The following is a 25,556-nucleotide window of genomic DNA, read 5'->3' on the forward strand; positions in this document are numbered from 1 at the left end:
TTCACCTCATTGTTACCTTCACCTCATTGTTACCTTCACCTCATTGTTACCTTCACCTCATTGTTACCTTCACCTCATTGTTACCTTCACCTCCTTGTTACCTTCACCTCATTGTTACCTTCACCTCATTGTTACCTTCACCTCATTGTTACCTTCACCTCATTGTTACCTTCACCTCATTGTTACCTTCACCTCATTGTTACCTTCACCTCATTGTTACCTTCACCTCATTGTTACCTCACCTCACCTCACCCATTGTTACCTTTCACCTCATTGTTACCTTCACCTCATTGTTACCTTCCTTGTTACCTTCACCTCATTGTTACCTTCACCTCATTGTTACCTTCACCTCATTGTTACCTTCACCTCAGTTACCTTCACCTCATTGTTACCTTCACCTCATTGTTACCTTCACCTCATTGTTACCTTCACCTCATTGTTACCTTCACCTCATTGTTACCTTCACCTCATTGTTACCTTCACCTCATTGTTACCTTCACCTCATTGTTACCTTCACCTCATTGTTACCTTCACCTCATTGTTACCTTCACCTCATTGTTACCTTCACTCCATTGTTACTTTCACCTCATTGTTACCTTCACCTCATTGTTACCTTCACCTCATTGTTACCTTCACCTCATTGTTACCTTCACCTCATTGTTACCTTCACCTCATTGTTACCTTCACCTCATTGTTATCTTCACTCCATTGTTACTTTCACCTCATTGTTACCTTCAGTCTATTGTTACCTTCACCTCATTGTTACTTTCTCCCCATTGTTACCTTCACCTCATTGTTACCTTCACCTCATTGTTACCTTCACCTCATTGTTACCTTCACCTCCTTGTTACCTTCACCTCATTGTTACCTTCACCTCATTGTTACCTTCACCTCATTGTTACCTTCACCTCCTTGTTACCTTCACCTCATTGTTACCTTCACCTCCTTGTTACCTTCACCTCATTGTTACCTTCACCTCATTGTTACCTTCACCTCATTGTTACCTTCACCTCATTGTTACCTTCACCTCATTGTTACCTTCACCTCATTGTTACCTTCACCTCATTGTTACCTTCACCTCATTGTTACCTTCACCTCCTTGTTACCTTCACCTCCTTGTTACCTTCACCTCATTGTTACCTTCACCTCCTTGTTACCTTCACCTCCTTGTTACCTTCACCTCATTGTTACCTTCACCTCCTTGTTACCTTCACCTCATTGTTACCTTCACCTCCTTGTTACCTTCACCTCATTGTTACCTTCACCTCCTTGTTACCTTCATTGTTACCTTCACCTCATTGTTACCTTCACCTCATTGTTACCTTCACCTCATTGTTACCTTCACCTCATTGTTACCTTCACCTCATTGTTACCTTCACCTCATTGTTACCTTCACCTCATTGTTACCTTCACCTCATTGTTACCTTCACCTCATTGTTACCTTCACCTCATTGTTACCTTCACCTCATTGTTACCTTCACCTCTTCTTGTTACCTTCATTGTTACCTTCACGTCATTGTTACCTTCACCTCATTGTTACCTTCACCTCATTGTTACCTTCACCTCATTGTTGCCCTCACATCATTGTAACCTACACCTCATTGTTACCTTCACTTCAATGTTACCTTAACCTCATTGTTACCTTCACTCTATTGTTACCTTCAACTCATTGTTACCTTCACCCCATTGTTACCTTCAACTCATTGTTACCTTCACCTCATTGTTAACTTCTCCCCATTGTTACCTTCAGCTAATTGTTACCTTCACCTCATTGTTACTCTCACCCCATTGTTACCTTCTCCTCATTGTTACACTCTCCTCATTGTTACCTTAAATTAATTGTTACTTTCTCCTCATTATTACCTTCTCTTCATTGTTTCCTTCACCTCATTGTTCCCTATGCCTCATTGTTACCTTCACTTCATTGTTACCTTCTCCTCATTCTTACCTTCACCTCACTGTTACCTTCACCCCATTGTTACCTTCTCCTCATTGGTTCCTTCACCTCATTGTTACCTTCACCTAATTGTTACCTTCACCTCATTGTTACCTTCACCTCATTGTTACCTTCACCTCATTGTTACCTTCACCTCATTGTTACCTTCACCTCATTGTTACCTTCACCTCATTGTTACCTTCACCTCATTGTTACCTTCACCTCATTGTTACCTTCACCTCATTGTTACCTTCACCTCATTGTTACCTTCACCTCATTGTTACCTTCACCTCATTGTTACCTTCACCTCATTGTTACATTCACCTCATTGTTACCTTCACCACATTGTTACATTCACCTCATTGTTACCTTCACCACATTGTTACCTTCACCTCATTGTTACCTTCACCTCATTGTTACCTTCACCTCATTGTTACCTTCACCTCATTGTTACCTTCACCTCATTGTTACCTTCACCTCATTGTTACCTTCACCCCATTGTTACCTTCTCCTCATTGTTGCTCTCTCCTCATTGTTACCTTCACCTCATTGTTACCTTCACTTCATTGTTACCTTCACCTCATTGTTACCTTCACCTAATTGTTACCTTCACCCCATTGTTACCTTCAACTCATTGTTACCTTCACCTCATTGTTATCTTCACCTCATTGTTACCCTCACCCCATTTTTACCTTTATTTCATTGTTACCTTCACCTCATTGTTACGTTCACCCTAATGTTACCTTCACCTCATTGTTACCCTCACCTCATTGTTACCTTCCCCTCACTGCTACCCTCACCTCATTGTTATCTTCACCTCATTGTTACCTTCACCTAATTGTTACCTTCACCTAATTGTTACCTTCACCTCATTGTTATCTTCACCTCATTGTTACCTTCACCTCATTGTTACCTTCACCTCATTGTTACCTTCACCTCATTGTTACCTTCACCTCATTGTTACCTTCACCTCATTGTTACCTTCACCTCATTGTTACCTTCACCTCATTGTTACCTTCACCTCATTGTTACCTTCACCTCATTGTTACCTTCACCTCATTGTTACCTCATTGTTACCTTTCACCTCATTGTTCACTTCCTTGTTACCTTCACCTCATTGTTACCTTCACCTCATTGTTACCTTCACCTCATTGTTACCTTCACCTCATTGTCACCTTCACCTCATTGTTACCTTCACCTCATTGTTACCTTCACCTCATTGTTACCTTCACCTCATTGTTACCTTCACCTCATTGTTACCTTCACTTCATTGTTACCTTCACCTCATTGTTACCTTCACCTCATTGTTACCTTCACCTCATTGTTACCTTCACCTCATTGTTACTCTCACCCCATTGTTACCTTCACCTCATTGTTACCCTCACCTCATTGTTCCCTTCACCTCACTGTTACCCTCATCTCATTGTTACCTTCACTTCATTGTTATCTTCACCTCATTGTTTCGTTCACTTCATTGTTACCTTCACCTCATTGTTACCTTCACCTCATTGTTACCTTCACCTCATTGTTACCTTCACCTCATTGTTATCTTCACCTCATTGTTACCCTCACCCCATTTTTACCTTTATTTCATTGTTACCTTCACCTCATTGTTACGTTCACCCTAATGTTACCTTCACCTCATTGTTACCTTCACCTCATTGTTACCTTCACCTCATTGTTACGTTCACCCTAATGTTACCTTCACCTCATTGTGATCTTCACCTCATTGTTACCTTCTCCTCATTGTTACCTTCACCCCATTATTACCATCACCTCATTGTTACCTTCACCTCATTGTTACCTTCACCTCATTGTTACCTTCACCTCATTGTTTCGTTCACTTCATTGTTACCTTCACCTCATTGTTACCTTCACCTCATTGTTACCTTCACCTCATTGTTACCTTCACCTCATTGTTACCTTCACCTCATTGTTACCTTCACCTCATTGTTACCTTCACCTCATTGTTACCTTCACCTCATTGTTACCTTCACCTCATTGTTACCTTCACCTCATTGTTACCTTCACCTCATTGTTACCTTCACCTCATTGTTACCTTCACCTCATTGTTACCTTCACCTCATTGTTACCTTCACCTCATTGTTACCTTCACCTCATTGTTACCTTCACCTCATTGTTACCTTCACCTCATTGTTACCTTCATTGTTACCCTCATTGTTACCTTCACTTCATTGTTATCTTCACTTCATTGTTACCTTCACCTCATTGTTGCCTTCACCTCATTGTCACCTTCACGTCATTGTTACCTTCACTTTCTTGTTACCTTCACCTCATTCTTACCTTCACCTCATTGTTACCCTCACCTCATTCTTACCTTTACCTCATTCTTACCTTCACCTCATTGTTACTCTCACCTCATTCTTACCTTCACCTCATTGTTACCTTTACTTCATTGCTACATTCACTTTCTTGTTACCTTCACCTCATTGTTATCTTCACCTCATTGTTACCTTCTCCTCATTGTTACCATTACCTCATTGTTACCATTACCTCTTTGTTACCATTACCTCATTGCTACTTTCACCTCATTGTTACCTTCACCTCATTGTTACCTTCACCTCATTGTTACCTTCTCCTCATTGTTACCTTCACCTCATTGTTACCTTCACCTCATTGTTACCTTCACCTCATTGTTACCTTCACCTCATTGTTACCTTCACCTCATTGTTACCTTCACCTCATTGGTACCTTCACCTCATTGTTACCTTCTCCTCATTGTTACCTTCTCCTCATTGTTACCATTACCTCATTGTTACCTTCACCTCATTGCTACCTTCACCTCATTGTTACCTTCTCCTCATTGTTACCATTACCTCATTGTTACCTTCACCTCATTGTTACCTTCTCCTCATTGTTACCTTCACTTTTATGTTATCATTACTATTTTGTAACACCTCGTTACTTATTTACCTTCTCTTATTTATTAGCCTCACTGCTATGCTATTGTAACGAGTATTAATATAATTGCTTAACATCAAGTAATTTACAATTTCAGTTTCCATTAAACTTCCAGGTTTTTATTTACTGTTACAATTTCTTGATTAGCAACATAACAAATTACAAATATTTTTTTTCAGTTACTTCAAGTTTTACTAATGATGAAATTATTGTTAAATGTTTGAAATAATGAGAAAATATTTTCAGCCTTATTTTGTTTAAATGTATTTGAATAATACTCGAGAATATAATAACATTAGATACTTTTAGGAGTCAAAAAGACAGAGAAAATGAGCATTATACTTGTTACATTAAACCAGTTAAATATCCAGTAAAATTACATGTAACTCAATATGCTTCGTTTTACATAGTGAAATTTACTGTGTTACATCTAAGGTATTACGTCTAATATTTTTCTCATTCAAAATAATTTGAAGAAGGAAACTGAACCTTGCAGCTGGAAAAAATTGGAGCAATTATTGTAATGAAATGTTGCAAAAATCTGAAAATTAATTATTTCATAACGTGTAAAATAATGAGAATAAATTTGACTTAAATCCTGCACATATATTACAGCTCAATAATATTCAGACATGAAAGGTAGTAATACATTTCTCGGATGCACTTAATCACGTGAAGTTCGCCGGAGGTTGCGTGTCCTCGCTGAGACCTACTGGAAAAAAAGTCTGTTATGCTATATGCTGTCTATGATGGAGCTGAAGTGGCGGTGCAACCCATTATTTTTCGTTTCTTTAGAAGGAGCATCTCTGGAAGTGAATTCATCCAATGTGTACTTTTCAAGACCTGTTTTAGTTGGTTAATGAGTTCTTTGTTTTCTTCCAGCTGAGCAGAGAATTAACGAAGAGAAATGGGTCTCTTAGGTGAATTTTACTAAAACTTGGATGATTTATCTCTTTGGATTATTTCATATTTTGTTTCTCGTTCTGAAATTTGATGTCAATAGGATTTCAGATCTCATGAACCACCTGGTCTCTTTTTCCTGCTGATAAAAGCCAATTCAACCTGAAGAGAGGATAAAAAAAAACACTTTCTCTTATGCTACTCATCTCGATAAAATGATGCAAGCCTTTGATTCACTGCTTCATGCAAGACGTCATCCAAAGTTTCACAACAGGTCAGATCAAAATCTAGTAATTGGTGTTTGGATTGTTGTAACCAATAGTTACTGGCCCATCTGTTGACATGGTGATCCTGTCTTGGACAGTGCTCCTGAGCGTGCTAGTGCTGTCCTGGAGGACAGTGCTGAGGGTGCTAGTGTCGTCCTGGAGGAAAGTGCTCCAGAGGGTCCTAGTGATGTCTTAGAAGACAGTGCTCGTGAGGATACTAGTGTTGTCCTGGAGAACACTGAAGACAACGTTATTCAGTCCACAGAGGTTCAAAATAGAGATACTGCTGGAGATGGATCAAAATGGGATGATGCCTCAGGGAATAGTGTCGACACACTACCAGCAAAACTTGGACGAAGCACTGCTGTTCATACAGGGGTGAAAGATAGGGAGGAAACAGGGAAAATAAATGCACAAGCAGTGAACGCAGCTGCAATAAATCCTAGCAAACAGAATTACAATCTGAGTGAATACTATGCCTTGGGTATCTGCAGGCACGGTATACCTGGTAAAACAGGTGGGACATGCTTCATAGACCATTCCAAAAAATGCCGCACCCACATGACAACAGGAGAGTGCAACTTCCCCTCTTGTAACTTATTTCACCCAGAAATGCGTCACTCATCAATCCATGAAAGAAAATGCTACAATGCAGAAGACACAGACAAGCGAGACTAAGGGAAACAAAAGAGAGGAGCCACAACCTCTCCAGGGACAGAGATTTTTCAGGGTCAGGGGGAAGAAAGACTGGCAAGAAATGACAATAACCCTACAATACCAGAAAACACTTCTGGAGCAGAGGCACGGACATGAGTTTCTATTCCAGAACAACAGATATTAGAGCCAGCAAATAAAACCCCCATAAATAACACCAATACAACGACATTTGTCTTTGCGAACATACAGGGCCTCAAGCCGTCAAAAAACAACAAAATTCCTTACATAAGAACACAAGAAAGAAGGAACACTGCAACAGGACTACTGACCCATGCGAATCAGGTCCATGTTCCACCCGGATTAGCCCAATGACCCACATAGTCACGTCACTTCCACTTAAAGAAGGAGCACAGCATCAGACCTAGTAGCACAAGCTAGTCAGGTCCAACTCAAGCCCACTCATGTATTTATCTAACTTTTTTTTAAAACTACACAACGTTTTAACCTCTATAACTGTACTCGAGAGTTTGTTCCACTTATCCACAACTCTATTACCAAACCAGTGATTACTTATATCCTTCCTGAATCTGAATTTTTCCAACTTGAAACCATTGCTGCTAGTCCTGTCTTGGCTGGAAATTTTCAGCACGCTATTTACAGCCCCATAATTTATTCCTGTTTTCCATTTATACACCTCGATCATATCCCTCCTAATTCTACGCCTTTCCAGAGAGTGAAGATTCAGGACCCTCAGTCTATCCTCAAAGGGAAGATTACTGATACATGGTATCAACTTTGTCATCCTCCTTTGAACGTTTTCCAGAGCATTTATATCCATTCTGTAATACGGTGACAAGGACTGTGCAGCATAATCTAAATGAGGCCTAACCAAGGATATATAGAATTGAAGAACGACCTGAGGACTTCTATTATTTATACTTCTAGATATGAAGCCAAGGATTCTGCAAGCTTTATTGCAAACACTAATGCACTGTTGTCTTGGTTTTAGATTACTGCTAACCATAACTTCTAAATCCTTTTCGCAGTCAGTAGTATTAAGATCTACATTATTTAGTTTATATGTGGCATGGATATTTTCCTGTCCAACATTTAGAACTTTGCAGTTGTCTATATTAAACTGCATCTGCCACTTCTCCGACAATTTCATCAGTCTATTCAAATCATCCTGGAGTGCTCTAGTGTCCTCATTAGAATGAATTTGCCGGCCTGTTTTGCTGTCATCAGCAAATTTGCATATGTCGCTAATTATTCCCTCATCTATGTCGTTTATGTAAACTTTGAACAACAACGGGCTCAACACTGACCTCTGCGGAACACCGCTTGTGACGTGCTTCCATTTTGATTTCTCTCCATTTATGCGCACTCTCTGCTGCCTATTTGTCTTCCATGCCTCTACCAAGGAAAAATTTTTTTGCTCCTATTCCGTATGCCTTAAGTTTCCTCAACAGTCTCTGATGTGGAACTTTATGGAAAGCCTTACTGAAGTCCACAATATCATATTCATTACCATGATGTACCTCCTCAAACACTTTAGTGAAAAAAGTTAGTAAATTCGTAAGACAGGAACGCCCCTTTGTAAAACCGTGTTGAGAATCATTAATCAATTTATGCCTATCAAGATGGCTATAAATTGCTTTGGCAATTATTGATTCCATAAATTTTCCCACAATGGAGGTAAGGCTTATTGGTCTATAGTTCGAAGCTAAGGACCTGTCACCAGCCTTGTAAATAGGTATTACATTTGCCATTTTCCACTTATCAGGCACTATACCAGTTTGTAGTGATATGTTGAAAAGATTAGCCAAATTTATGCTAAGTTCCTCTTTACATTCCTTTAACACCCATGCAAACAGTTCATCAGGGCCTGTGGATTTGTTAGGTTTTAATTTCTCTATTTGTCTGAGGATCATGTCACTAGTTACCACAATCGTGCATAGTTTATTATCGTCCTGTTCTACATAATCAATTATTTGAGGAATTTCGCTAGTATTTTCCTGGGTGAAAACTGAGAGGAAGTAAGTACTGAAAATTTCACACACATCCTTATCACTGTCAGTGATCTGACCAGAGTTACTCTTAAATGGGCCAATCTTGTCCCTAATCTTACTTCTGCATACCTGAAAGAACCTTTTTGGGTTAGTCTTCGAATCCCTTGCGACCTTAGCCTCATAATCCCTTTTTGCTTTTCTTATTCCTTTTTTTTATTTCATTTTTTTTTATTTCTTAACTGCCCATCTCCTCTTTTGTTACGCCTATATATGCCTCTCTTTTGAAAAATGAGATGTTTTAATCATTGTTCATCCATTTGGGATCATTTTTGTTAGATCTAATTTCCCTACTCAAAACAAAAGATTTCTGGGCAGCTAGAACTATGCTCTCAAAACAGCAGCATATTGGCGAAATGGTATATAATAACTGCACATGTGTCTTACTCTCACCACCTACCTGACCTATAGTTAGGTCATCTCAATTTAGCCCACCCAGGTAATATTTCAGTTCTATGAAATCAGCCAAGGGAAAGTCTGGGACAGAGATGTGATTGCAGTTATCTGGGTAATTCTATGATATATTGAAACTAAGTGATTTGTGATAATTTTCCCCAAGTTCATCATTACCCTCAAGATTACTAATTAGTGATTCTTTGTTGGCAAGAACCAAGTCAAGCAGATTGTTTCCTCAAGTTGATTCTGTCACAAACTGCTCAAAAGAAGCAATCCTGAACCGTATCAAGAAAGTGACTAGACTCAAGATATCCTGTCGTATTGCTCCAATCAATTTGTCTAAAGTTAAAATCTCCCATTAACAAAACATTTTCGTATCTAGATGCCTTATGAATTTCGTCCCATAACAGCTTACTGAACTCCCCATCAAGGTTTGGGGGCCTATAAATCACACCCAGAATTAATTTGTCACTACCCTCAAGAAACTGTAGCCAAACAGATTCAGTGTTTGATGTTTCTAATCTCATATCATGTCTAAGACAACAATTTAAATTATTTGTGATGTACATCGCCACTCCACTACCTTTCCTGTTGATCCTATCAGTGTAGAATAGTTGATAACCCTGTATGTTGCATTCAGAAGGGATTTCTCTATTTTTCAGGTCGAACCAAGTCTCCATTATGCCAATAATATCTATGTTATCTGCACTTGCAAATAATCTTAGCTCATCTATTTTATTTCTTTGACTCCTACTATTTGTATAGTAAACCTTAAGGGAGCTAGTCACTCGTTGCCCTCTACTATCTCTCTTTGTTTGTTTTGATTTGCCTTTAGTAGCAACTTTATTTTGAATATTGTTTATTAAACATATCCCTGAGGTATCCCGGTAATATCTGCTGTTTTCAACCCTAATAGTGCAGCCTGATTGTTTCCCACAAACACCCATACCTCTATAATCTATCAATTTAATATCCTAAATAAGTCATCATTTACCCCCTCAATCGAATTGGTTAATGCAACCACTCCAGCCGTAGAGAGATGAACCCCATTCCTTGCATACATATCACGTTTGCCATAGAATTTGCCTCAGTTATCAGTGAATGGGATTGCAAGTTTCTTGCAGTACCTGTCTAGCCAGCAATTTATACCAATTGCCCTAGACATCCATTCATTGCCCACTCCTTTTCTAGGCAAGATGCTACATATGACTGGAATCCCTCTCTTAGACATAACAACATAACATAAGAAAGGAGGAACACTGCAGGAGGCCTGTTGGCCCATACTAGGCAGGTCCTTTATGTAACTTAAGAGTCTTCAATCTATCTTCATAAATGATGTAGTTGAAATTTTGGCGGTAAAGATTGAAAACCAAGACCTTGTCATTGTGGTAGTATACAAGCCTCCAGAAGCAACTTCCCAGCAATTCCAGGAGCTGCCTGAGAAAATTGACCACTGTCTGGAAAATCTCCCAACTCCTGCCCCAAACATCTTACTACTAGGAGATTTCAACTTGAGACACCTAAAATGGAAGAGTATAGCAAACATTGTTTTAGCAGAGATCACCCTGGGAGGCAGCTTAGATGAAAATTCACTCACGCATGAACCATTAAATCTCTGCACCAAATTCACCTTAAACCAGTAAATAGTAGAGCCTACAAGACTAGAAAATACGCTGGACCTCATCTTCACTAACAATGACGATCTGATATGTAATATAACTGTATCAAAAACACACTCAGATCACAAAATAATAGAGGTACAGACAGGTATGCACAGGGCTCTAGACCAGCAAAATGTGAGCAGTCATGAAGGTCTCTTCACGAAATTCAATTTCAATAACAAAAACATACAATGGAATCAAGTAAACCATGTCCTAAATGAAACAAGCTGGGAAGATACCCTAAACAACATGGATCCGAACATTTGCCTTGAAAACATGAATTCTGTGGGTCTTGAGGTCTGCTCAAGACTCATTCCATTAAGAAAAAGAAAGATGTAAACTAGAAAGAGAGACACGTTTCCTATACAGACGAAGGCGAAGAGTCACAGAGCTGTTGAATGGGGCCAATATATCTGAAATACGAAGGGAGGCACTAGCCAATGAAATTGCAAATATCGAACTTAAGCTGAAGGAATCTTATAGGAGACAAGAATCACAGGAAGGACTAAAAACCATAGGGGAAATTGAGAAAAACCCAAAATGCTTTTTCTCTTATACCAAATCTAAGGGAAACACAACATTCAGTATTGGGCCCCTATTTAGGCAGGATAGAACACACACAGATGAGAGCCAAGAAATGAATGAGATACTAAATTCCCAATATGATTCAGTGTTCAGCGAGCCACTGCCCAGACTAAGGGTCGACAATCCAAATGAATTCTCTATGGACGGATCCCAAAATTTGGTCATCTCAAAAATCTCGGATATTATTTTAACTCCACATGACTTTGAAGAGGCAATTAATGGCATGCCCATGCACTCTGCCCCAGGCCCAGCCTCGTGGAACTCATCATGCAAGAACTATCATCAATTGACACAGGGATCATTCCTCACACACTAAAAATAAGCATAGCCCCACTCCAAAAAGATGGCAGTAAAGCAACTGCAAAAAACTATAGACAGATAGCACTAACATCCCATATCATAAAAATCTTTGAGAGGGTTTTAAAAAGCAAAATAGCCAACCACTTTGATACCCATCAGTTACACAACCCAGGGCAACACGGGTTTAGAGCAGGTCGCTCCTGCCTGTCCCAGCTACTGGACCACTAAGGCAAGGTCCTGGATGCTGTAGAGGATAAACAGAATACAGATGTAGTATACACAAACTTTGCAAAAGCTTTCGACAAGTGTGTCCATGGGGTAATAGCACACAAAATGCCTGATAAAGGAATAACGGGAAAAGTTGGTAGATGGATCTACAACTTCATGACAAATAGAACACATAGAGTAATAGTAAACAGAGTGAAGTCCCAGGCAGTCACGGTAAAAAGCTCTGTTCCACAAGGCACAGTACTAGCTCCCATTCTTTTCCTCATCCTCATTTCTGATATAGAGATGTAAGCAATAGCTCCGTGTCTTCCTTTGCAGATGACACCCGGATTACCATGGCAGTGACCTCCATCGAAGACACCGCGAGACTCCAAGCGGACATCAACCAAATCTTCAAATGGGCCACTCAAAACAATATAAAGTTCAATGAGGAGAAATTTCAACTACTCAGATATGGGAAACTTGAAGAAATTAAAAATGTGTCAGGGTGTATGACAAATTCTAACCATACAATAAAGCGGAAAAGTATTGTGAAGGACCTGGGAGTGATAACGTCAGAGGATCTCGCCTTCAAAAACCATAACAATGTATCTACGTCATTCGCTAGGAAAATGATAGGATGGATAATGAGAACCTTCAAACCTAGGGACGCCAATCCCATAATGATTCTCTTCAAATCGCTTGTCCTCTCTAGGCTGGAATACTGCTGTTCACTAACGGCCCCCTTCAAGGCTGTCGGCCTTGCAGACCTGGAGAGTGTACAAAGAACTTTCATGGCGCACATAAGTACGACAAGGCACCTAAATTACTGGGAACGGTTGAAGGTCCTTAATCTGTATTCCCTAGAGCGCAGGGGAGAGAGATACTTGATAATATACACTTGGAGGGTCCTGGAGGGATTGGTACCAAACCTGCATACTAAAATCACTCCATATTAAAGCAAAAATCTCGGCAGGAGATGCAACATTCTCCCGGGCGCCACGAGCACATTGAGAGACAACACAATAAGTGTCCAGGGCCCAATTGCCACCCAGCATACATATGGGGGAATGCCAATAGACTTCTGGCTGTCTTCGAGAAGGCACTGGACAGGCATCTGAAGTCAGTACCTGACTTCAGATGCCTGTCCAGTGCCTCCAGACCACCAGGTCTGGGGTTCGTACGTCAGCTTGCGTGCGGCCAGCAGTAACAGCCTGGTTGAACAGACCCTGATCCACCATAAGGCCCGGTCTCAGACCGGGCCGCGGGGGCGGTGACCCCCAAAACCCTCTCCAGGTAAACTCCAGGTAATCCATTTGTTCCATTCTCTCTTTAACTGGATTAAGAACTCTCCTATTCTCCTTTAGTGGTGCAATCTCTATTAAATATATTTTCTTGTTTTTGTCCTTCCTCCCACTCAACAAATCTACAACCTTATTGACATGTTCAGAACCTTTCATATCTGACATGATCATCTGGAATTGTGAATTTCATCTTGTTACATTTGGAGATTGCAAATAAATACATTGATCATTGAGGAATGGTGAAGCAAAAGTTGATCCTCATGTTTCACTAAATGAAAAACAAGCATCGAAAACTAAGTTGTTAAGTATGAACAAAGCAGATTACAAGTTTGGAAAGAAACTGAGATCATTTTCCACGCCAGATCCCATCCTGTGATATTTGCGTCTTCTTGATCTTGATAAGTTACATCTTCCGGCTCACTTACATAAAAACCAGTGAAACACACATCAAAAGCCTTAATTATTCATGAAGTATTGTCTGCTATAAGTTTCTTTACTTTGCGATAGCATAACCGTCAACCAACTCCTCATATGCAGTAGCTGTAATGAGAGCAGTACATATGTCTCTATCAAATAAGTGATAAGTAAGAACTCTTGACTTCAGTCTCTGGTTCTTATTAATGAAGTGAATTGTTGTTAGATTAACTTGGTTAGGATCTTGGAATTATTTTATTACAGCCTCCACCTATTTTTTTTTTTTTTTTTTTTGCGTATGTTAATAAAAGTGTGTTTATAATTGTTGACGGTGCAGGAATCACAAGGTTTGATTCTGTTCCTACAGAAGGATCCCGGAAAGAACTTTCCACAATGTGCAGTGGCAGCAATAAAATCCAGGAGATTTTTCTTTGTTAGGGCTCTTTGTGTCATATCATTCCAGTTAAACTTCACTAGCTTCTTTGTCTTACTCTTGAAATATGACAAAGATTATAGCTTTTGTGTACTACTGTCACCTCCAGCAGGTCTTCCAGTCATCATTCTCTGTGTATTGTCATGCTTCTCTTTTAAATACTCAGGATACTTCTTATTACAGCGTTGTAAGTGTAGAATGAAGTGTGAAGTATTCTTCACGATAGCCTTATTCCTCATTCTGCATCCAGTGCATGTAGCTTTGTTTTTTCTCGTTACCTGACAATTTTTCACAGTGACTAAGGAACTTCACAAGGTGTTGTGATAATATATCCGCTGAAGTTTTCATTCACTTTATATTTAATTTCTCCGTGTTTTTTTTTATTTTTACATTTTTACTTTATATTTGTACCTGTAACTCACTTATATTTGCCTTTTGTAACTCATTTTTATTTTAAAACTTAAGGGTCCTTATATTTCTTACAATTTTAAAAAAGATATTTCTCACTGTGGCCCCAAAAGTATTTAATCATGAGCCCTTTATTTTGTCATTTGCCGGAAATTTTAAAATGTTGCTCCTTATAAATTTTTCTCCTGTGCTCATTTTATTTTGCTACACTGAGGGTCCTTTATTTTGCTACATGTAAATCTTTTTATTTGCTAAATGTGGGTCCTTATATTTGCTACACTGAGCTCATATATTTCTTTCACTGTGGGTCATTTTTATTTGCTCACTGTGGGTCATTTTATTTGCTACACTGTGCTCGCTTATATTTAACACTGTGGGTCCTTTATTTCTACACTGTAGCTCCTTTAGGCCTCACTGTGGGTCCTTGTATTTGCTCATTTGGTCACTTATATTAAATTAATTAGTATATTTAGCCGATTTTACAATAATATCTAAGGAAAAATCATAGTCATTCCAATCACATAAGGAATCTTCCTACTCTCCATTACTCGCGTCCTCAGGCTACTCCAATGCCACACTTGCCTTTCATAGCAAAAACATCTTTGCATAAAAAATATTGTCATTTGTTCAATTTCTCTTCTATAAAACTCTATCCTAGCATACCCAACTGTCTCACTAATTCTTGCTGAATTAGTCAATAACAGGAATGTTCCAGGGGATGTAGGTGGGAGGAGCCCCAAGGAAAAAAGAACAAAATAATCAATTTCTCGCCTACTAAATGTGGACAAATGTCGCCACATTCTCACTGATTTCAAACAATTCGTAACTCACTATCGACAACCAACGCCGAGAGCACTCCAGTCCATCAACTTTCTCATTTTTTTTTTACACAAGGTTTGACAAGGTTAAGGATCCCTAGCTTTATTGACAAGCTATTTACAGGTTAAGGATTCCTAACTTTATTGGCAAGCTAAGAGCTGTTACCTACATCAGCTCGTTTGAAAGCATTTTTATTGTTATGAGACACACAAGTATGAAACAGGATGAAGTTGGAGCCATATGTGGGCCAACATTTTCATGTGATAAACTGACTTTATCTCGTTGACATCATTATGCTGTACGAATGTGTTCCATACTCGAGTCATCCTGGGTATATAGCATCTCAGATGGAGTGATATTCTGGAGAAGGGTACAGTCAGAGTGAAGTTACTGCTTTCTGCCCGTTTTGTGGCATAAAAGCTTGTTTCACGCTGTCCTCGAAGTGGATCCAAGTGTGGTACTTTGACAATACTGGCCTTGTACATAACAGTAAGGCCACCCACATCACTCTTATGTTGAAGGCTCTGCTAAAATGACAGATCAATCCAGGATGGGTCCAGGCGAGAGATGAGACGTCTTGCTGTGTTCTCTACTCTGTCAATCATTCGCAGATGAGAGGGGGGCAGGCAAACCAAGAAAGTGGTGCATACTCAAGGTGTGAGCGTACTTGTGCCTCATACAGAATCTTGCAGCCCCTACTGTCAAGCAGATGCGAGATACGGCGAAGTGCTGTAAGCTTCCTGGATGCCTTGTTTGCAAGATTTACAACATGGTTCTTCATGGTTAGTTTGGAGTCAAATTTCACCCCAAGGATATCAACTTCTTCTCCAGGTGCCAACACCCTCCCATTCATCCTTACTACTGCACCAGCATTACCATCATGGTGCCTAGAGACGATCATCATTTGCGTTTTCTCAGGTGCAAATGTTACTTGCCATCTATTTCCCCAAACTGATATAGCTCTCAGCTGGTGATTGATATAGCTTAAAGCAGCTGGCATTTCTTCTCTTGGATAAGTGAATGTCAGTGTACAGTCGTCTGCATATGCATGTGATTCTGGGATGAAATGAAGAAGGTCGTTGAAGTAGACATTCCATAACAATGGTCCCAGTACACTTCCTTGTGGAACACTTGCCCCAATAGGATGTCTTGCTGATTCCGTTCCATTGAGAACTACACTTAGAGATCTACCATGAAGGTAATCACTGAGGAGACATAATGTAGAGCCTGCAATTCCCAGTGCTTGAAGTTTTGCTAAGAGGCCCTGGTGCCACACCCGGTCGAAAGCGCCAGCAATGTCCAGTGCTACCACACAGCTGACTTTGGATTCATCCAGTGACTGGTGCCACTTAGTGGAGAAGTTTAACAACAGATCAGCAGCAGAGTAACCTTTCCTGAAGGCATATTGACGATCACAAAGTAGTGAGTGGTAGTCAAAAAACTCTGTCATTTGTCTTGAGATTATTGTCTCAAGGATCTTACCAGTGATTGACAGGAGTGACACTGGTCTGTAGTTGCTGATTTCTGCTCTGCTCTTCTTTTTATGAACAGGGACTACATTTGCCTCTTTCCATAGAGAGGGCCATTTACACTGTACTAGGCAGTGCTGAAAGATGCGAGTTAGAGGTGCTGCTAGCTGGTCTGTACATCTTCTCAGCAATCTTGGGCTCAACTTGTCTGGGCCCACAGCCTTTTCTTGGTCAAGCGATTTAAGAAGGAAATGCACCTCCTCCTGCCTTATTGTCACCACTGACAGTTTTGACACAGTTCTTGCAGCTAGCCAAGGAGGGTCCCTTGCTGGATCAGGAACTTGCATTTTGGTAGCAAAGTGTTCAGCAAAGAGGTCTGCCTTCTCTTGACTACTAGTAGAAGTGGTCCCACCCTGTTGATTTAGAGGTGGAATGATTTCATCAGGCAGATAACCTTGTCTGTCCTTGACCAGGGACCACCAGGTTTTGGAGCCTACCCTACCTGATGCTAGCTTTCTTTTAGTGTCCACCTCCCATTTAACAATGGCCCACTTTTGAACATCACCCATATGCCTACAGGCTTGCCTGTGCACGTTCCTGTTATAGGTGGTAGCATGTCTCTTATACCTTCGCCATGCTTTGTACTTAGCAGTAGCAGCCTCTCAACAACGAAAGCCAAACCAAGGCTGATCTGTAGGCTTCGTCACATATTGCCGGTGAGGAATGTGTTCTTGTTGTAGATTAAGGATGTGTCCAGTGAAGGCTTTCACTTGGTTTTCAACATCCCCTTGGAGAAGAGCATTCCAATCGGTGGTGGCAAGCTCAGAGCAAAGGGCTGGCCAATTACCTGTTTCCCATAGCCAGGTTGTGCGTGTGGACTGCTCACTTCGTTCTGTTGGGATCTTAAGTGTCGTAAAAAACAGCCTTGTGGTCAGACGATCCAACGTAGCCGAGGGGTTGACAAGTGACTATACCTTCTGCCAGATCACTCACTACTGGTTCAAGGGAGGAGCCAGAGATGTGAGTAGGGAAATCAACAAAGTTTCTTATGTCAAATACTGCAAGAAGGTCATCAAAGTCCCTCTGTATAAGGTGTTGGTTGAGGTCACCAACAATTATGATATGTTGACAGTTGTGTTGTAGCAGAAGGGAGTCAATATTTTCCATTAGGAAGTTGATGGGGTCTGTATGTTACCACATACTAGTACAGAGGTAATAGTGTTTATGCAGAGCTTAAATAACATCATTTCAAGATGTGTAGGGGTGGCAACATCAATGTGCTGGGCATGAACACTTTTAGAGAAGCACACAGCAACACCTCCTCCTTGCCCTTGCCTGTCTCTTCTCATCCGTGAGGTGTAGCCAGCAATTCTTGCAAAATTTTCTGGAGTCCTGTCATCCAAAAATGTTTCAACAACAGCTATCATGTCGGGACATCGAGTGTTCACAAAACTATGTGTGAGCTCTCCAACATTAGTAATGAAACCTCTAATGTTGGCCGACAGGATGCTGATAGACTGGCTCCTCATGATGTGGTCAGCTTGAGGTGGTGGGTGTGTAAGGCATGTAAGGTGCCTGCCCTTGAGAGAGGTAGGGTACTGAGGCAGCTGCAGGGATGTAGGTCTGTGGTCTTGTATAAGGCACAATACCACCTGATGTGCTGGGATAGGAGTAGCTGAGTGGGTGACGTGTGAGAGTGTTCACCAATTCAGAGATCCTGCTGGTTTGTTCTGAAAACAGGTCTCTAAACAGGTGGTCCTGTCTGTCAAGTTCCTTTTTCTTCCGACACTGGTCGTCCTGATGTCCTTTCTTGTAGCAGTAATTGCACCTGATATCTCGCAGGCAGTTGTTGGCGGTGTGCCCCTTCCGGTGACAGCGAGAGCACAGCCTAGGTGCCTGGGAGGGTGAACTATGATTTGTTGCACCTCCAGTGTTTTGCAGATTTGTCCTCAGGTTCTGCCGCTGGAACTGTGTTAGTGGAGAAGGGATGGCTGTAGATGTCTTCCTCCTCCACGTCCTCTTCCACGTCCTCTGCCCCGTTCTCTACCAGTTCTGACAGATGTGTCCCTGCTGTTCGTACTTTGGTGCAGTAGGTGATCAGGTGAAGTGATAGTTCCCTGATTATTAACTGTACCAATCTCTGGTGGAGAAACTCCTGACTCAGAACTTGCTGATGAAGCACTGCTGCCAGATTCTGGAATAGTGTCGGCACGTGTGCTGACAGGTGTAGGATCAGAGATGGTATGTGCACTGTCAAGTGGATTGGCAGTGGCTGAAGCAGAGATGTCAGGTGTAGGAGAATTAACAGATCCAAGGCTTCCTTCGTTGCTGGGAAGAGGATTTGTTCCCTCTGTGGTGGTCAGAGGAATTGTGTTAGAATTCACAAAGGTTGTGTTTTGAACTCTGTCAGTCTGTGGGACCTTAGCGATGACAGAAGTCCAAAAGTTATTTACCCCTGAGTTAAGCTCAGTGTGGGACTTCAAGTCTTTGTCAATAGTGTCACCATCAGCTGAGCAGCTTACATCACTTGACGTAGGCTTGCTCTGGCCTTCTACAATAGCTTGGAGGTTATCTAATGATTTGAGGAGCTCATGAAGTGCCTCCCTGTGATGGATTATCTTAGCTGCAACTTTACAACACAGTCCAAGAGGGCAGTCTTGATCTTCGGACAGAAGTCCCTGAGGTAGGACTTCTGAACCTTCCTCCTGTAGCTCCAGGCTTGTATCCACATATACCACAGGATTATGGATATTCTTCAATTTCCTGAAATTTTCAACATGGCTGCAACAAAATTCTTCTTCTGGAATGCAATCTGTGTGGCAGTAGTTGGAACAAGTAGGCTCCTTACATCTAAGAAGAATTTTGTCCCTTGTGGTACACCCACAAACACTGCAGTAACTACTGGGACAATAGCCAGATAGCGTAGATATTCTTGCTATTTTGCGATGTGAAGTCATCCCAGAGGAGGCGTTGTAGGTTTGCGGTGAAGTTCACAGGAGAGAGAGGGTGGGTTGTGGTATCGTGGGTGGGGTGGAGTATCGTGCGTGGGGGTGTTTATAGCGGGGTGGGTAGTGAGGGCGGCAGTGGGCCGGCAAGCTGGAAGTGTTGCCTTCTCACTATCACTTAATAAACACTGTTTATGCTATCCACTTTTCCACTAAAGGAAGATGTTACACAAATCACTATGTTGCATTGTACTAGTCACGTTGTTATAAAGCACCAGATGCTAGTACATAGCACAAAAGACATAATATTATTAGATGCTCACTGTAAAGGCAATAGTGACGTCACTCCTAAGGCCTGCAGCTGTCCCCTCACTCACACCATATCTTCACCATACCACACTTAAATATCACTGATATTTCTTATATTCACTTCATTACTTGTACTAATGTGTTGTAGGTTGTACTTCGTCACTGGACAGTTTTTATCCTCACCAACCCTCGTATTTAAGTAACATTAAGAAAGTTTGTGGAGCACACTGTGACACGTCTTCACCCTCTCTCTCTCTCTCTCTCTCACTCTCTTGCTACTAATCAGGAACCGATGAAACACTAACCCAGGAGCAAATATATATTTTTCACGTTGATGGCAGCTGAAAATGAGACTCTCATGAACTTTGATTTTAAGGAAATTATTATAAATTATTAAATAAATGTCTGAAACTAATGTACTACCGAGAAATCTCCTCAGTTTATAAGGCAAATTTTAAGCATTATTTTTTTAAAATGAAAGTATTGTAATGAGACTTACTGAATTAGAACAGGAAACCTCATATATTTTTGGGAGTTTAAAATAAGTATTACGTGCCTATTTTAATTGCTGTAAAACTTTCGTGAAAATTAAAAAAAAAATAGCGTCTGTTTAATTTTTTTCCTTTAAAACTTTTAAATCATTAAAATTATTCAAGAAAAAATCTGTGTATTGCATTTAGTTATGCAATCAGTTATTGTGACAACAATGAGACAGTATTATTGCATGATATAAAAAATACTGAAAATCAAGGTGGAGAAGATGACAAGTCCCATGCAGTGCCTCGACCATGCCACCAAGAGTTACAGGAAAAAATAAGGGTGACAGTGGTTATGTACAAATGGGGCCCAGAGACACACAAGGAAAGGCAATGGGAGGAGGAGAGGGAGAAGTCAGTGTTTATTCATGGGTTTCAGGAGAACGGATGGAGGGACACATAATGAAAGATGGTAGAAAGAAAAATAGGAGATTGAAAGTATCATCAAAGAAATAGGCAAGGAGGATATGATTGAAATTTTCAGAGAATAGGAGAACATTCAAAGAGGAGAAATCGGCCGTTCATACTGATTTTCATGACAGAAATGGTGCAGAACAGGATCCTGCAAGAGAAAGCATGGCTGAGTGAATCATCAACATCCAAAAGGGTATTCATAGACCACTACAGAACAAGAACAGAATGACAGCAGCTGAGGGAGAAGACACAGAAATGAAAGGCACTAGGAAGAGACACAAGGACAGAGTCAGCAGAGGACAACCAGAATTGGGCACAGCACATACAGAACCACAATCAGAACCCAACGGCCAAACATGCTATCCCAACACAAACCACAATCCACACTTACAGCTTCCATCCCACAATATCCTATAGAATCCCACAGCACACTACCAGGTCCCCCCTTCCCCACAGACCCCCAGAACAGTGTGTTGGAGAAGAAACTGAAGGTATGGTACACCACTGTTCATGGAATAATGAATAAGTGGGAGGAGTAGCACGAAGGAATCAAAGAGGCATAGCTGGACATCATAGCTCTCGCCAAGACCAAGCACACAGGAATGATAACAAATGCCATCTTTCCAACGGGATATCAGATCCTGAGGAAAGACGGAGGGAACAGAGGGGGGTGGTGGAGTGGCACTGCTTATCTAAAACCAATGGGATTTTGATGAGATGGAGAGAGGAGACAAGGGACAGGAGACAGGAGAAACAAGAGACTACATAATAGGAACACATCAGTCTGGCGGTCCCAAGGTGGTAACTGCAGTGATGTATAACCCACCATAGAACAGCAGAAGGCCAAGGTAAAAGAATGATGAGAGTAACAGAGCAATGGTTGACACACAGCTACTGACTGTGGGTGACTTCAATCACAAGAAATTGACTGGGAGATCTTTAGCTAGTATGATGGAGGTGGTACTGGAAAACCTCATGTATCAACACATAAGGGACACTACCAGAGAAAGTGAGAGGAGTGGACGAACCAGCAAGACTGAACCTAGTATTCACCTTGAGTAGTGAAGATATTGAGGACATGACATGTGAAACACTCCTAGGGGCCAGTGACCACCTGGTTCTGAGCTTCGACTACATAGTTACAAGTGGAGAGTGAAGCAGGAAGAGCAGGACGAATGAAGCGAGCCTACAAGACAGGGGACTACACAAGCATGAAGAATATCCCGCACGAGGTTCATTTTGACAGAGCACTGGCAGGGAAGTCGGTCAATGAGATGATGGAATATGTGACAATAGGCAAGCCGAGGAGAGGTTTGTACACAAGAGTAAAATAAATAACAAGAAGGCCAGGATGAGCCCCTGATTCACTCAAAGGTGTAGAAAGGCCAAAACCAAGGGTGCTAGGTAATGGAAGAAGTATAGAAGGCAAAGAACCCACAAGAATAAGGAGAACAGTCATAGACCTAGAAATAAATCTGCATAGGTAGGAAGGCAGGGTCAGCCTCAATACGAAAATGACATAGCTACGAAAACCAAATCTGACCCGAAGCTGTTGTACAACCACATCAGGAGGAAAACAGCAGTCAGGGACCAGTTAATCAAGCTGAAGAAGGAAGTATGGGTGATCACAAGAAACGACGGAGAAGAATGTGAGGAGCTCAACATGACATTCAAAGAAGTGTTCACAGAAGAGACAGAAGGGACTCCAGAAAGACGGAGAGTTGGGGTACAACCAAGAGTTGGAAACAATACGCAGGCTAGATACCTCAAAGGCGATGGGATAGGATAACATCTGTCCATGGGCCCTGAGAGAGAGCAGAAGTAGTATGTGTGCCACTAATAAAAATCTTCAACACTTCTATTGAAACAGGACAACTACCTGAGGTATGGAAGACAGCATATGTAGTTCAAACTTTTAAAAAAACAGGAGACAGACACGAAGCATTAAACTCCAGACCAGTGTCACTGACATGAATATTATGAAAAATCATGGAGAAGATTATCAGAAGAGTAGTGGAGCACCTAGAAAGGAATGAGCTTATCAACGACAACCAGCACGGTTCCAGTGATGGGAAATCCTGTGTCACAAATCTAATGGAGTTCTATGGCAGGGTGGCAGCAGTAAGACAAGAGAGAGAGAGGGATGGTTAGATTGTGTTTTATTGAGCTGTAAGGAGGTTTTTGAGACAGTTCCACACAAGAGATTAGTGCATAAGATGGAGCATAGGCAGTTATGCCTGGAAATGCACAGCAGTGGATCAAGGAATACCTGTCGGGAAGACATCAACGAGTCATGATACTTGACGAGGTGTCAGAGTGGGCGCCTGTGACACTGGGGTCAGTCATAGAACCTGTGCTGTTTCTGGTATATATGAAAGACGTGACGGAGTTGCGTCACGTTGATGAAAGGAATTCAGTCGGACCAAGCAGCACTAGAGAGAAGTTAAGGGAAGTCGACCTGACGACACTGGAGGACAAGAGAGATAAGGGGAGTTATGATATCGACATATGAAATTTTGAAAGGAATCGACAAGGTGAACAGAGACAGGATGTTCCAGAGGTAGGACATGGAAACCAGAGGTCACAGTTGGAAGTTAAACACTCAGATGAATCACAGGGATGTTACGAAGTGTTTTCTTCACTCACAGACTTTTCAGGAGGTGGAATAGTGTGGGAAATGATGTAGTGAAGACAGGATCCATACATAGCTTTAAGAAGAGGCATGATAAAGGTCATGGAGTAGGAAGAGTAACCTATTAGCGACCACACGCACACACACACACACACACACACACACACACACACACACACACACACACACACACACGAAGTGAGGCTTCTCAACACTAGATTAACTGAAGTCAATGCAATAGAAAATAACAGTGAGAGTTGATCTTCACGTGAAGTGTTTAGTGAAAGTCGCCTGTAATTGCAACTTCAGGGAAGAGTAGCTAAAGTACAACATCAGGGAAGATGCTGAATATACTAACATTCTTAATAATACATTTCCACTTTTCTTCTTAATCTTTGTTCTGAATTACAAGTAATATTTTCGTTATTACAATAACGGGAATTGGAAAAACGAAAGTTTTTTCTTTTTATTTTAGATGAATTTAAAATATTGCAAAAAAAAAAAAATAGAATATAACGATCCCAAGTTGGGATCATTATATTCTATTTTCCCACATAAAAAAAATATTAGAGCTGAACATATATTCTCACATAATTGTCTGGTACCAATATTTTATTTTGAAACAAATGTATTTTTGAACAGGTGCACAACAGTCAGGAGAGCGTTCTGCCATATACATTATTTTTATCTTCACAAATACATATGTTTTCTTGCGTTTGCTTACCTTCCTTTCGTGTCAAATACTACAAATGACTAAATTCAGCCCAGAAGCTGATCTCCATTTAACCAAGAAGCTTTCGGTAGAGAAGCTTGACAGCATCCTGGGCTACAAGAGTAGAAACACTCTCGATCTCGGTCTCAGGTGTATTACTGGAATCACAGATATTCCTACTTTTCATGACATAACACGACTTTCTCCTTTCTCTCTTTCTCTCTCTCTCTCGTTCTTTCTCTCTTTCTCTCTCTCTTTCTCTCTCTCTCTCTCTCTCTCGTTCTTTCTATCTCTCTTTCTCTTTCTCTCTTTCTCTCTCTCTCTCTCTCTCTCTCTCTCTCTCTCTCTCTCTCTCTCTCTCTCTCTCTTTATTTTTTTATTGTTATGAATCATAAACATATACAACAGAATGACGCTGGAGTCATCAGTGGGCCAGTAGTTTCACATGATCAATTGCCTTTATTTCACTGATAGGGTTATGTTGTACGATCGTGTTCCAGACTCGCATTATCATACGATTAAATGATCTCGTATGAAGTGATGTTCTGGAGAAAGGTACAGCCAGAGTGAAGTTGCTGCATGTTATCCGTCTACTTGTGTAGAAGCTCACTTCTCGCTGTCCTCCGAGTGGATCCAAGTGTGGTACCTTGACAATATTGGCCTTGTATATAACAGCAAAGCCACTCATATCCCTCCTATGTTGAAGGTTCTGCTGAAATGACAGGTCTACCCAGGTTGAGTGCAGGCGAGAGATGAGCCGTCTTGCTCTGTTCTCTCTTTTGTAAAGAAATCGCATGTGAGATGAACGGCAGACAATCAAAGAAAGAGGAGTATAATCAAGGTGTTAATGTACTTGTGCCTCTTAAAAAATCTTACAACCTCTACTGTGGAGCAGACGCGAGATACGTCGATATGTTGTAAGCTTCTTGGCCTCCTCGTTTTTGCAAGATTTACAACGTAATTCCTCACGGTCAGTTTGGAGTCATATTTTACCCTAAGGATTCCAACTTCCTCCCCGGGTACCAACACTCTCCCATTGATTTTTACCATTGCTCCAGCATTACTATCATTGTGCCTAGAGACCATCATCATTCCTCAAGCACAAAAGTGACCCGCCATCGTTTACCCCAAGTTGATATAGCTGAAAGCTGGTGATTAATGTAGATTAGAGCGGCTGACATATCCTCTCTTGGAGGAATAAATACCAGAGTACAGTTGCCTATATATGCATGGGATTCTAGGATGAGATGAAGATCACTGAAGTA

This window comes from Cherax quadricarinatus, chromosome 8, assembly GCF_038502225.1.
Source record: "Cherax quadricarinatus isolate ZL_2023a chromosome 8, ASM3850222v1, whole genome shotgun sequence".
NCBI classification, from domain to species: Eukaryota; Metazoa; Arthropoda; class Malacostraca; order Decapoda; family Parastacidae; genus Cherax; species Cherax quadricarinatus.